Raw genomic sequence first — 10,357 nt, 5'->3', positions numbered from 1 at the left:
CTGGTATGTGGGGTGATCCTCCAGATCATCCCCAACCTGGCTATTTAAATGATGGTCAGGTTGTTAGGTAAACATGGTGTCCCCCAGGATGAAGCGGCAGCCATGAGTCTTCAGGTGACGCCCTTGCTACAGGGAGGTCAGTGACAATGAAAGCAAATTTTAGATCAGATGCCGTTACAATGGGTCACTAACAAGTCGGCACAAGGATCATCCCTTGGTTCTCTCCTCTAAGCTTTGGGGGCATCCCCTTCTTTGTCCCTGGGTGTGCCAATGAGCACTGACGTGGAAGTTTATTGCCCCCAAGATAAGCCTCTGTTCTGCCAGCAGGGCCAGCCCACACTCTGGCTGGGCCAGGAGACAGAGCCTTCTCTCAGAGCTGGGGGGTAGCTGGGGCCCAGGAGGGGACCCAGAACCCAACGGGAGCACACCCAGAGCACTCGTCCCTGGGTGTCCAGCAGCCAGATTTGCTGGATAATTCTACCTGGCTCCCAGAATGTGTCTGTGTGTGCGTTCATTGTAATTCGTGCTCTAGGGGTGACTGATTAACACACAAAAAATTCACACTCTAGGAGTGGCTTCCGAGGGCTTCCAACATAGTTATCTAAATCTACTCCCCAAAGTTTGTTAGTTAGCATAAGAGGCATTCTAGAGAATTGGTCGCTGGTGAAGTAAGCAGTATTTTAAAGATGTGTTTAGCTGGAAAGATGGTACGGGCAGGCACCTAGGCCTTTGCTTGAGCAAGACCGAAGAACCGCATGTGGAGAACTGGTTTGTAAATACTTGCCAGCACCCCACTGCTTTGAGTCCCGCCTTTGCCAGGTGCTGGCAGGAGACTCTGTTTCAAATGCTCCTCTGCCCGAAGCCCCAGTGTCGTTGTGTGTAAAATGCAGACTTCCGTGTCAGGTGTGCTGACAGTTTGACAGACTGTGAACATCCATGTCCACCTCCTAATGTGCTTCCCACTTATTTGAGGGGAGAAAGGTACGACCTCATTAACAGGCTTCCTTGCAGCTAGAGTTCTGCAGGTGAATTCCCTTTAGCCAAGTAAATGCATTCTAGAAAGCAGAAGCGAGGCAGAGCCCTGGTGCTGCCGCTCCTGGCAAGGTGGCGAGGTATGTAGTTGTCTGGCAGCAGTGCCCTGGCGCCCTGGCAGCAATTCCTGGCATCCTAGGAAGGCACGGTCAGCTTTCCTCTGGCTCTGCGTGCAAGCAGTGTTAGGCTGAGACACCAGGCTCCCACTGAACCCCGAGGGAGAACCCCAGGGACATGAACATACTGAATGCAGGTACACAGGCGGGCTCCCAACTGTTGAACTTGCTCCCAGGACCGCCCAGGCCACACTTGGCCTGCCAGAGAGCCCACCATTGCCCTCCCAGGGCTGTGACACCATCCCAGGCCCCTGGTCTGTCTTCCATGGGCCGATGTCCCCCCACTGGGCACTTTGACAGCCCTTCGGTCCAAGCCAAGGCTGGCTTCTCTTCTGCCCCGCTGACCTCCCTGGACCATTGTTGGGTCTGAGGACAAACTCTTCCCATCTCTCACACTGGGAACAAAGTCACACTTCACAGGCTGTCTATGCCAGCCTGTGAGGACATTTTCTGCCCTCAGAAGAAGGCCACCCAGCATACCCCAGCACCTCGCCCCGGCAGTAATGCCACCATAAGCACCCCCAGAGAAGCCCTGCAAGGCGTCCTTGTCGAGTCCTGTAATGTTCCTGCAGAACCCTTATGACGACCATACTCAGACCGGAGCATTTCCACGTCCCCAAAGCAGGTGGTCCCTTCCCTGGGAATGGCCTGACTTCCATCTGTGTGTCTCAGCATTTCTGGTCCTTCAGTGTAACTTCCCCAGCGGAGTGGGGGATCTTAGCACCCCGCTCTTCCCAGCTTCACTTGTGCTTTGCCTCCCTCTCTGTTACAGCTGCAGCCAGTGTCCCAGGTGAGGCAGACGTCCTCCGCCTCCACCACACTCTGGGTGCACAGAAGGCCACATGAGCATGGCCGCTCGCCACCCCATGCCACCCCATGCCACCCCGAGCCACGCCACTGTAGGACTTCAGTGCAGTACAGGCTCACCCGCCCTGTGTTGCAAGTGTGTTCAAGAATGAGCCACACCTGCTGGCACCATTGTCAACTGCTCCTTCTACCGCTTGCCTTCCAAAGCGACAAACCACCTGAGGCACCAGCACAGGGCCCCACGGGACTGAGCCCGCACCAAGGTCCTTTCTCCCTCCAGTCTCTGTCTGTTTTGTCAGCTGGGCCTTAAGGCAAATAAGCTGCTAATGTCTGGGCTTTCATAAAGCTCTTTATTTCAAAATAATGAAGTGAAACAAATCTATTTTCAGTTTTGTCTATAACCTCTCTCTACACAGCTTCAAAACCTAGCCGGGCAGGGGATGGGCCGGGGACCGGATGTATCACATCCTCCAGGGTCTGCAGGGTCTGACGTGCGTGTTTCTTTCTTAGGTGTGAGCGGAAGGAAAGGAGGTCAGGGACCCACTGTGATACCCCTCCCGTGTCAAATGCAGAACCTGAACCTCCCCTGAGAGGCCTGTTTGTCTGCTGCGTGGCTGCCCTGGGCCCCTGGGTGGGAGAAGGCTGAAGGCAGTGGGGAAGGGAGTCGGGCCCTGGGTCTCTCCTTCCGGGCCTGCCCGTGCCAGGAGCAGGAGGGGGAGTTCATATTCTCCATGTGGTGTGTGTGGGGAGGAGTCCTGGCTGACAGAGACATGTCCACACTCAAGGCCTTCCCCAGACCCTGAGTCTGGCCCGGAGAGAGGCCTCCAGGCTGCCAGGCAGGTGTAGGGGTGGGAACTGGCTCCTGGCTGCGATCTGGCTGCCCTGGGTGTGGTGGCTGTGCTGGGTGTGGCTGGAGGTCGGCCGAGGCTTGGTCAGCTCGGCCTTCTGTGTTTGGTGACACTGTTCTGCGACTTAACAAACGCACTGGGCTATCCGCAGGCTCCGAGACTCTTCCCTCCGCCCCTTCCAGGCTGCTAGTTGGCTGTCAAAGGGATCCCTCAGTTCTGCCCGTGCTTCTAACCACTGGCGTTTCTTTTGGTTCATTAGCAGAATTTGTCTCTCTCTGCTCACATCATCCATCCATCGGTGCCTGCTGTCTACTTGGTCTGCCAGAGCCCTCGGCATCTCCATCCCAGTTGCTTTAAATTTTCGGGCCGATAACTACGGCATCCCAACTATATCAGAGCTTGGTTCTAACACTTGCTCTTTTTCTTCAAACTGTGTTTTTGCCTTTCAGCAGGCCTTGCAGGTGTTCTTTTTTGGTCGTCAGACCTGGTGCACAGATGAAAGGAACTGCGGTAACTAGGCTTTTGCTAATGAGACGATCAGCTGTGGGAAAGGGAAGTGTCCTAGCTCTGTGATGAGGTCTTAGTCTTTCACTGAGTCCATGTCTGTGGACCTTGAACTTCACACATGCTTCTCAGTGTTTTCCCCCTTTCGGTTGGGACAGGATGGCCAGCGTGGGGGGAGTTGGCTATTGCCAGCCTCCCAGGTCGGTTAGGCTCCGGTTAACTAGTTTCTCCTGAAGACAGACCTAGTTAAGAAGGACAGAGGGCTCTAGGCATTTAAAAATGGTTCCTCCCGTCCCCTCCCCCATCCCCCACACACCAGAAGCACAAAGGGGCTTTACTCTGCTATTTACACAGGGGAACCTGGTGAGCTCTTAGAGGGAAAACCACAGGATGTGGACCCTGGGGATGGGGTCCCCCCTTAGTTTTTCTCTCTCAGCCTTGCTCTCATGGAGCCTCCAGCAGCCCGTCAATGACAGTTCAGGTTTCCCGGCCCAGCCCTGGTTCCCACGGAGGTTTGTGCCGGTGGGTTTCTGCTCTGGCAAGCTGAGATTCTCTGCATTCACTCATTGCTCTCTCTAGTGGGGGCGGGGAACAGTGGTTTGCTCGTGACCCCCTCTCTCAGAGCAATCTCAGAAGACTTATTGTTTACCCGTTTGTCCGGCTTTTCCTTGCTCAGATGAAGTAGTGACCTGTAGCATCTTACATACCGGGCCAGAAACAGGAAGTGCCCCCAGAAGTTTACAGGCATGGATTTTTATGTATGCATTTTTTTTTCTGGGAAAATTGTCTATAGATTTTATCGGATGCTCCAAGGGACTCTGAGCTCTTTGTCACTGAGCCCAGGTGGTGGGTCGAAGGAGGGCCTGGGCTCAGAGCCAGGAGATGTGGGTTAGTGTTCTTACCTGGTTCTGAATTTCTGCCTGAGCCGGACGAGCCGCTTTATTCCAGGGCTCTCTCCGACGGGACAAGAACCCCTGTCTTCTATGGTGAGTTTATAACACGTTCACAGTCATGTTCACACCTTCTTTGGACACATTTTCTAGCAAAAGGCAGAATCTAACTGTCCTCCTTCATTTGGGCCAGCTTTTAATGAGATGCTTTTCACTAAGAGAGGCAGGAATGATGGTGATGTGTGACCCCGGAGTCTAGATTAGAAAAGGGGATACAGCGTCCACCTGGCTTTCACTCACCCGGGAGCCCTCTAGCCAGGTGTCAGTCTGGCCACCCAGACACTGGGGTGCTGGAGAGAGAGACAGCAGGTGTGACTGCAGGGAGGCAGGACAGGTGCGTGCGGGGCCCAGCTGTTCCAGCCCCCAGCCGTTAGGCCCTCCCAGCCAGGAGTTGGGCGTGGGAGTGAGCGTCTTCAGGTGACTTTTGCTCTGAGCCTTTGAGCTACCCCAGCAGAGGCCGGCCCCCTTTGACCATTCACAAGCAAAATAAATGTGGCTGCTGTTTTAAGCCACCAAGTTATGGGGCGGTTAGTGGTGCAGCACCGGGTAATAGCCTGGCAGACACTCTGCCTGCCTTCCAGGGAGGAGTAAGCCTCACCTAGCAGGACTCCTCCCACATGGTAGGCACTCAATAAAACGGAACATGTGTGACCTGAAAAGTGGGCCCAGGTGAGCGACGGTTGGTCATGTGACGGGGTGACCCAGCTACTCCCCAACAGGTGTCCCATTGAGCTAAGTCGCTCTGGGTTACCTGGAGGTGCAAAGCTTCGTCACCCCACCCAGCCGACTGGCTGGTCCTTTGGAGTGGGGGGGGCCTGTCCTCACACAGAAACCAGCTCCGTGGGGAAAGCACTGAGAGCAAGGGTGTTCTGTTTCCTGTTGGCTGGCGGCCACTGCAGGCTTCCCAGGAATGGGTGGGGTGGGCAAGCAGGGTGCAGGAGCAGTGGCTGTGGCTGGGCTGGGCCGCGGTGGTCCCTGCCAGATGCCCAGTCTGCCCTCCTGTATCTTCGCCCTGTGCCCTCACCCCAACATTGGGGGAGCCCCTCTATGCCTCCAAGGATGCACCCCATTATCCTTACACAATTATCTTGTCTATTTTTGGCTCCTACTCCCTTTCAACCAAGGATCCCTCCAGGGAAGGAACAGCGTTCCATTTATTTTGTACTGCCAGACCTTCACGCACACACCGGCGCGAGTTAGCTGTCCGATAGACGTGTGTGTGGAAGGCTCCTGAGCATCTCACCAAGGAGCCCAGGGCCACGACAGAAGGTGGCCATGAGGCAAAGTGGCCCGCCAGAGCTCGCCAGGCTGGCAGCTGAAGGACCATCGCAGGAGCCTCTCCCACCCTCCCCGTGGGGGCAGGAGATGTAGAGAGGCGGCATTCTCGCTTCAGGCCCTGCTTGGAGGTGTCTGTCCTGCTTTGTGCCCTGTAGTCCATGACCAATACTCAGGCAGTCACCTGCCCAGCACTGCCAGTCCGTTCTGTGGTATGGGGGTCTCATGGCTGGGCTCCCCAATAACTCCCTGTCCACTCCTGGGACCACTGCTGCCTGCCAGGCCAGCCTCCTCCACCCTCTGCCCTGTTGCAGCTGGTGGTGACATCCTCCATCTTCCTGGCTGGTGGGCTGTGGAAGCCACAGTCTGATGATATCAGCTCTGACTGCTGTTTTCCCAGAAGGGGGTTTGCTCAGCCTCAGAACTCTGAATCCACGTGAAGATGCTACCGAATAAAAGGTTGAGTTGCCAGAGGCTCTTAGACCATGAAGGAAGGGACCCAGGCTGCCCTCCCCCTGCCGCCTGCATTTCCTATTAGACACAGAGCTTTACAGCAGGAAGGCCTGCGCGCCAGAGCCTCGGGCCGGCGCTCCATCGCCCACCCCCTCCCTTCCCACCGCCTGCCCTGGGTCTGGATGTCTGCCTGAGCAGATGCAATTTAACTGCTACAGGAGAATTATCTACAAAACATAAACTATCAGCATAAAAGCCACCTGTCAGACCCAGGGCTGGGCTGTTGGAGAAGCCCCCAGCAGCTGGGTCAGGCCCCACAGTGGAGGTCTTATCTCTAACACCCACACATCTCCTTCTTCCGCCCGCAATCCCGCAGTGAGAAGATGTCTTGGCCTCTGATATCATGGAGCTACACTGATGGAAAGGCAGGGAAGCCTTGTGCTGTGTGTCATGGCCGTGCCTCAGCGTCCACAGCCACGTGTCCATGCCCACGCTGGAAGGACCCTGAAGTCATGTGCTCCTGAGACAGGGGCCACGTCTTTGTGGAAACGGGGTGGGGTCTGAAGCTGACGCAGCCGAGTACAGGTTGGTTGACTGATCCTGGTGTTCACTCCTCGGCCTCTTGGCGGGAATGGAAATGAGAGAATAAGGAGGACACCGTTCCTGGCTGCCTGTGACTTACGGCTGTCCCAGGGCCCTTCTTCATAGGCCTGTGCCCTGAAGTGGTGGGTGCCGGGCTCCAAGGGCATGACATGATGGTGGGAGTTGGGGGCGTCTCAGGGGAGTAGCTTTGAGGGGCTCTCTGGCCAGCTTGCACCTGGAATGTCTGCAGCGCTTCCGGGAGGAGAGGGTTTGGGTGTGGAGGGAGAATTAGAGGCTGGGAAGGATTTTTCTTGGTCAGATAATGCTGGTCACAGCCTCAGGGCTCCTGTGCCCTCCTTCCTCTGGAGGGCTGGGGACAAGTCTTCCAGGGCAGACCCCTTCTGTTGGAACACATGACTCGTGCCAAGACCCAGAAGGCCAGGCAAGATGAGCTGGGGGGGCTGCTGGTGCCCTGCGTGCCCAGGTGTCCCCGTGTTGAGCCGTTGGTTATTTTCTTTTTCTCTGCGTTGCCCACATACCCCTTCCTGGGGCCTGCCGAACACCCATTTCCCTGGCACAGACCGACGCCAAGGCAGTACATGCAGCACTGAGCTCAGGTGAAGGGGGACAGAGATGCTGAGCGGAGCCACACAGCACATCTGCACCGCCAGGTGGCCCATCCCACTGACGTGAGTGGACTACTTGTCTCTGTGACCCATATCTGTGGGGCCTGAAGTCTGACTCCCTCCCTCTGGGTGCATTTAGGGACCAGGTAAAGCAGAACAGCTGACAACACAAGCCAGTGGTCGAGGGCCCAACTGTCAGTATCCTGCCAGAGGGACAGGAGCGAAGGGTCTGAGGAGTCGGAAGAGAAAGGGGACAGAAGAGAGAAGCCTGAGTGACCAGCTAGGGAGGGTCCCAGGAGGGCCCCCTACAACCAGGGGTGGATGGAGAAACGGAGAGGAGGCACCATGGCAGAGCCGCCCCACCCGGCCTCGGCACGAACACTACGCCGAGAGAGAGGGGCTGTGCAGGTCGGCCTCAGGCTTGCAAGGTGTGCAGCGATGGGCGGATAGCAAGGTGTGCAGTGACGGCGTGACCCGTCAGGGCAGAGGTGGGGGCTCGATGTGGGGTGTGGGTGTGTCTGTGCGTGGGTGCACCCTCCCCCTCCCACGTATGTGTGCACCCCGTTGGAATGGGATGCGCTGGAGAAGCTCTGGACAGGGCAGGCAGCTACCATTATGCACTTACTGAATCCCCTGGAGCCCCAAAGGAAGAGGGTGTGTCTCCACAGAGGGGCTTCCACCGATCTGGGCCAGACACCGACAGGATAAGAGGTGTCTGAGTAAGCACTAGACGTTGGCTGTGTCACTCCAGTCGGTGATGTGAGTCATGAGGCTGAACAATGCCATGGGACAAACAGAAGACACACCGGGCTCACAAATCTCTTTCTTCTCGGCGTGGCATGACTCATAGCCGCCATTTTCCAGACAGGAGCACCCACGGAGTTTCGAGGCCTTTCTCCCCGGAGACTGTGGTATTCTCCTGCAACCCGGAGGGGAGCCCTTTGAACCCAACTGCCCTGCAGTGCAGCTGGAGCTCCGAGAAGTTGAATGGGGTCTGCACGTGCAGAGGTGCTGCGGGAGAGGGGCGGGGATCAGGCGTCCAGCCCTGTGTACTTACCCACTTACCGCAGTGTCTCCAGCCTGGAGCTGCTGGGCGTGTTTCTGCAAGCGACCAATGAGCTGCTCTGCCGTCCCAGAGATGGGGGTGATTGCTTGGGACTCTTGGTTTGAAGCTCCATCTGTCTCCCCTCAAAGAGCCGGGTCAGCAAGTGGAAGTGATGAGGTATGCTTTGCTGGAGTGGACAGTGTGTGTGTGTGTGTGTGTGTGTGTGTGTGTGTGTGTGTGTGAGAGAGAGAGAGAGAGAGAGAAAGAGAGAGAGAGTCCTGCTGAGAATGGCCGGAGAGGGTGGTGAAAGGGAAAAGAAACACTTCCAGAGTCCTCTGTGCTTCAGGAGCACATGGGCCAGTCTTAAATCCTTCTATGGACAGCCCAGTTTCTCTGGCCTGGCTTTGTGTAGACAGGGAGACGGATGGGGGTGAGAGAGGGGTGGGTTCAGCCCCAACACTCATAAAACCTCTTCATCTGAGTGTTTATGGGCTCAGGTCCCTGCGGCAAGCCTTTCAAGTCACATAGCAGACTCCCGTGTGTCCATAAGAGCCTTGCTGTCTGTAGTGTGCTGCCCAGCAGCATCCCGCCCAGGCCCCTCGGGGCCCCTCCCACATCAGAGCCCCTGGGAGGTGGGGAAGCAGGGGACTGCAGAGTCCATCCCTGGGGTGGGGCAGAGGCTTGGCTCCTCTCGGGCAGGGGTTCTCCAGCCTCCCCAGGAGTTTCCACCTTCCCTGATTAGCTTCAGTCCAACTTTCTTGTGGAGGGTAGGCAGCCCCGGTGACAGACATCCCAGGGCCCCCAAGTTGTGTCCCAGCTTGTCCTCATTCCAGGGAAAGCGGGAGAGTGCGTGCACCATGATGAATCCTGAGCAAGAAAAACAGGGAAGCAGAGAAGCCAAGGCGCATGCACAGGATGAAGCTCCCCCAGCCACTTCTGGTACCCATCCCTGCTTCCTAGGCTTCCAGGCCATCCCACCCCACAACCCCGCCTCACATGGTGGCTACTTCCCAAGCTGCTGGCCAGGCCCTCAGTTCCTGCTGCAGGCCTGCCTCCCATTACAGGGTGTTGTCCTGCACCCTTGTATGTGAGGTTCTGGTCTCCTGCACTCTCAGACCCCTTTGCTGCCCAAGCCAGGCATTGGGTTCTGACCCTGCCCATCAGGCTCCTCCACGCTCATGGCTCACCTCATGCTCAGGGATTAGTCAGTGACCTCCCTCCCATTACCAATCCCATGGTGTAATGACTCTTTAACATTCATTTCTCAGGCTGGACCCTTAGACCCATGGCAGGACGTGGTCACAGAGTCAGGTAGGAGTGGACCAGCTTCTGAGACATGAGCTGCAGAGCAATAGGGAACATGGGGTAGGGTGTGGAGAGGTTGCATGCTTCAGGTAAGTCTTCTGGGAGCCTCACTGAGAGAAAGGTCAAGGTGAACAAAGCCAAGAGCTGTCTGCCTTCTCCCTGGCAGCGGCTGAGAAGGAGATCCCTGCAGCCCTGCTGCACACCCCCACCCCATTCCAAAGCTTTCTGGGAAGCGTCTGGCACTTCGAGGAGGGGGGACCGAGGACTTGCATTCGGGCCCGGCTTCCTTCTCTGAGCTCCAGGTCCTTCTTACATGAAAAGGCCCCTGTGAGTACCCCGTGGGAACACCCATGTGAAAAGGCTTTGCTCCTGTGTGATAGTGACCAATTTGAAATATTTGTGAAAATACATCCTCTTCACACCCTGAATGGTATATGTAGCTCAGGGGGTTGAGTGTTTTCCTGCAAACCTGAAGTTCACCGGTTCCATTCCTGGTCAAAGCACACGCCAGGGCTGCAGGCCGGGTCCCCAGTCGGGGACGTGGAAGAGGCGACCAGTGGATGTTTCTCTCCCATGTCGGTGTTTCCCTCCCTCTTCCTCCCTCTCTTCCCCTATCTCTAAAAACAAATAAAATCTTAAAAAAAAATCCTCTTCACAACACGATTAAAACTCACAAAATATTTAGGACCAGCCCTAAAAAGAATGTGAGAGACTTACGTGAAGGGAACCCTACAACATAAAAACAAACACACAAAAAAAGGCCCAAATAAAGGTGGCTATATCCTGGGAAGTCTCAATGTTAAGAAGATATCCG

At 56.1% G+C, this 10,357-nt stretch overlaps 1 long non-coding RNA gene across 1 annotated transcript; it reads left to right on the top strand.

The window, feature by feature from the left end:
- Positions 1-7,758: 7,758 nt before the first annotated feature.
- Positions 7,759-10,144, top strand: LOC119053999 (uncharacterized). Its single transcript, XR_005083419.2, has 3 exons — positions 7,759-8,415; positions 9,072-9,177; positions 9,507-10,144. It is a non-coding gene; the product is annotated as an uncharacterized LOC119053999 (long non-coding RNA).
- The last annotated feature ends 213 nt before the right edge of the window (positions 10,145-10,357 follow it).

The sequence above is a fragment of the Artibeus jamaicensis genome, unplaced genomic scaffold (assembly GCF_021234435.1).
Source record: "Artibeus jamaicensis isolate MK-2021 breed Jamaican fruit bat unplaced genomic scaffold, CSHL_Jam_final contig_465, whole genome shotgun sequence".
Lineage (NCBI taxonomy): Eukaryota > Metazoa > Chordata > Mammalia > Chiroptera > Phyllostomidae > Artibeus > Artibeus jamaicensis.
This window is presented reverse-complemented; position numbering and strand designations above follow the sequence as displayed.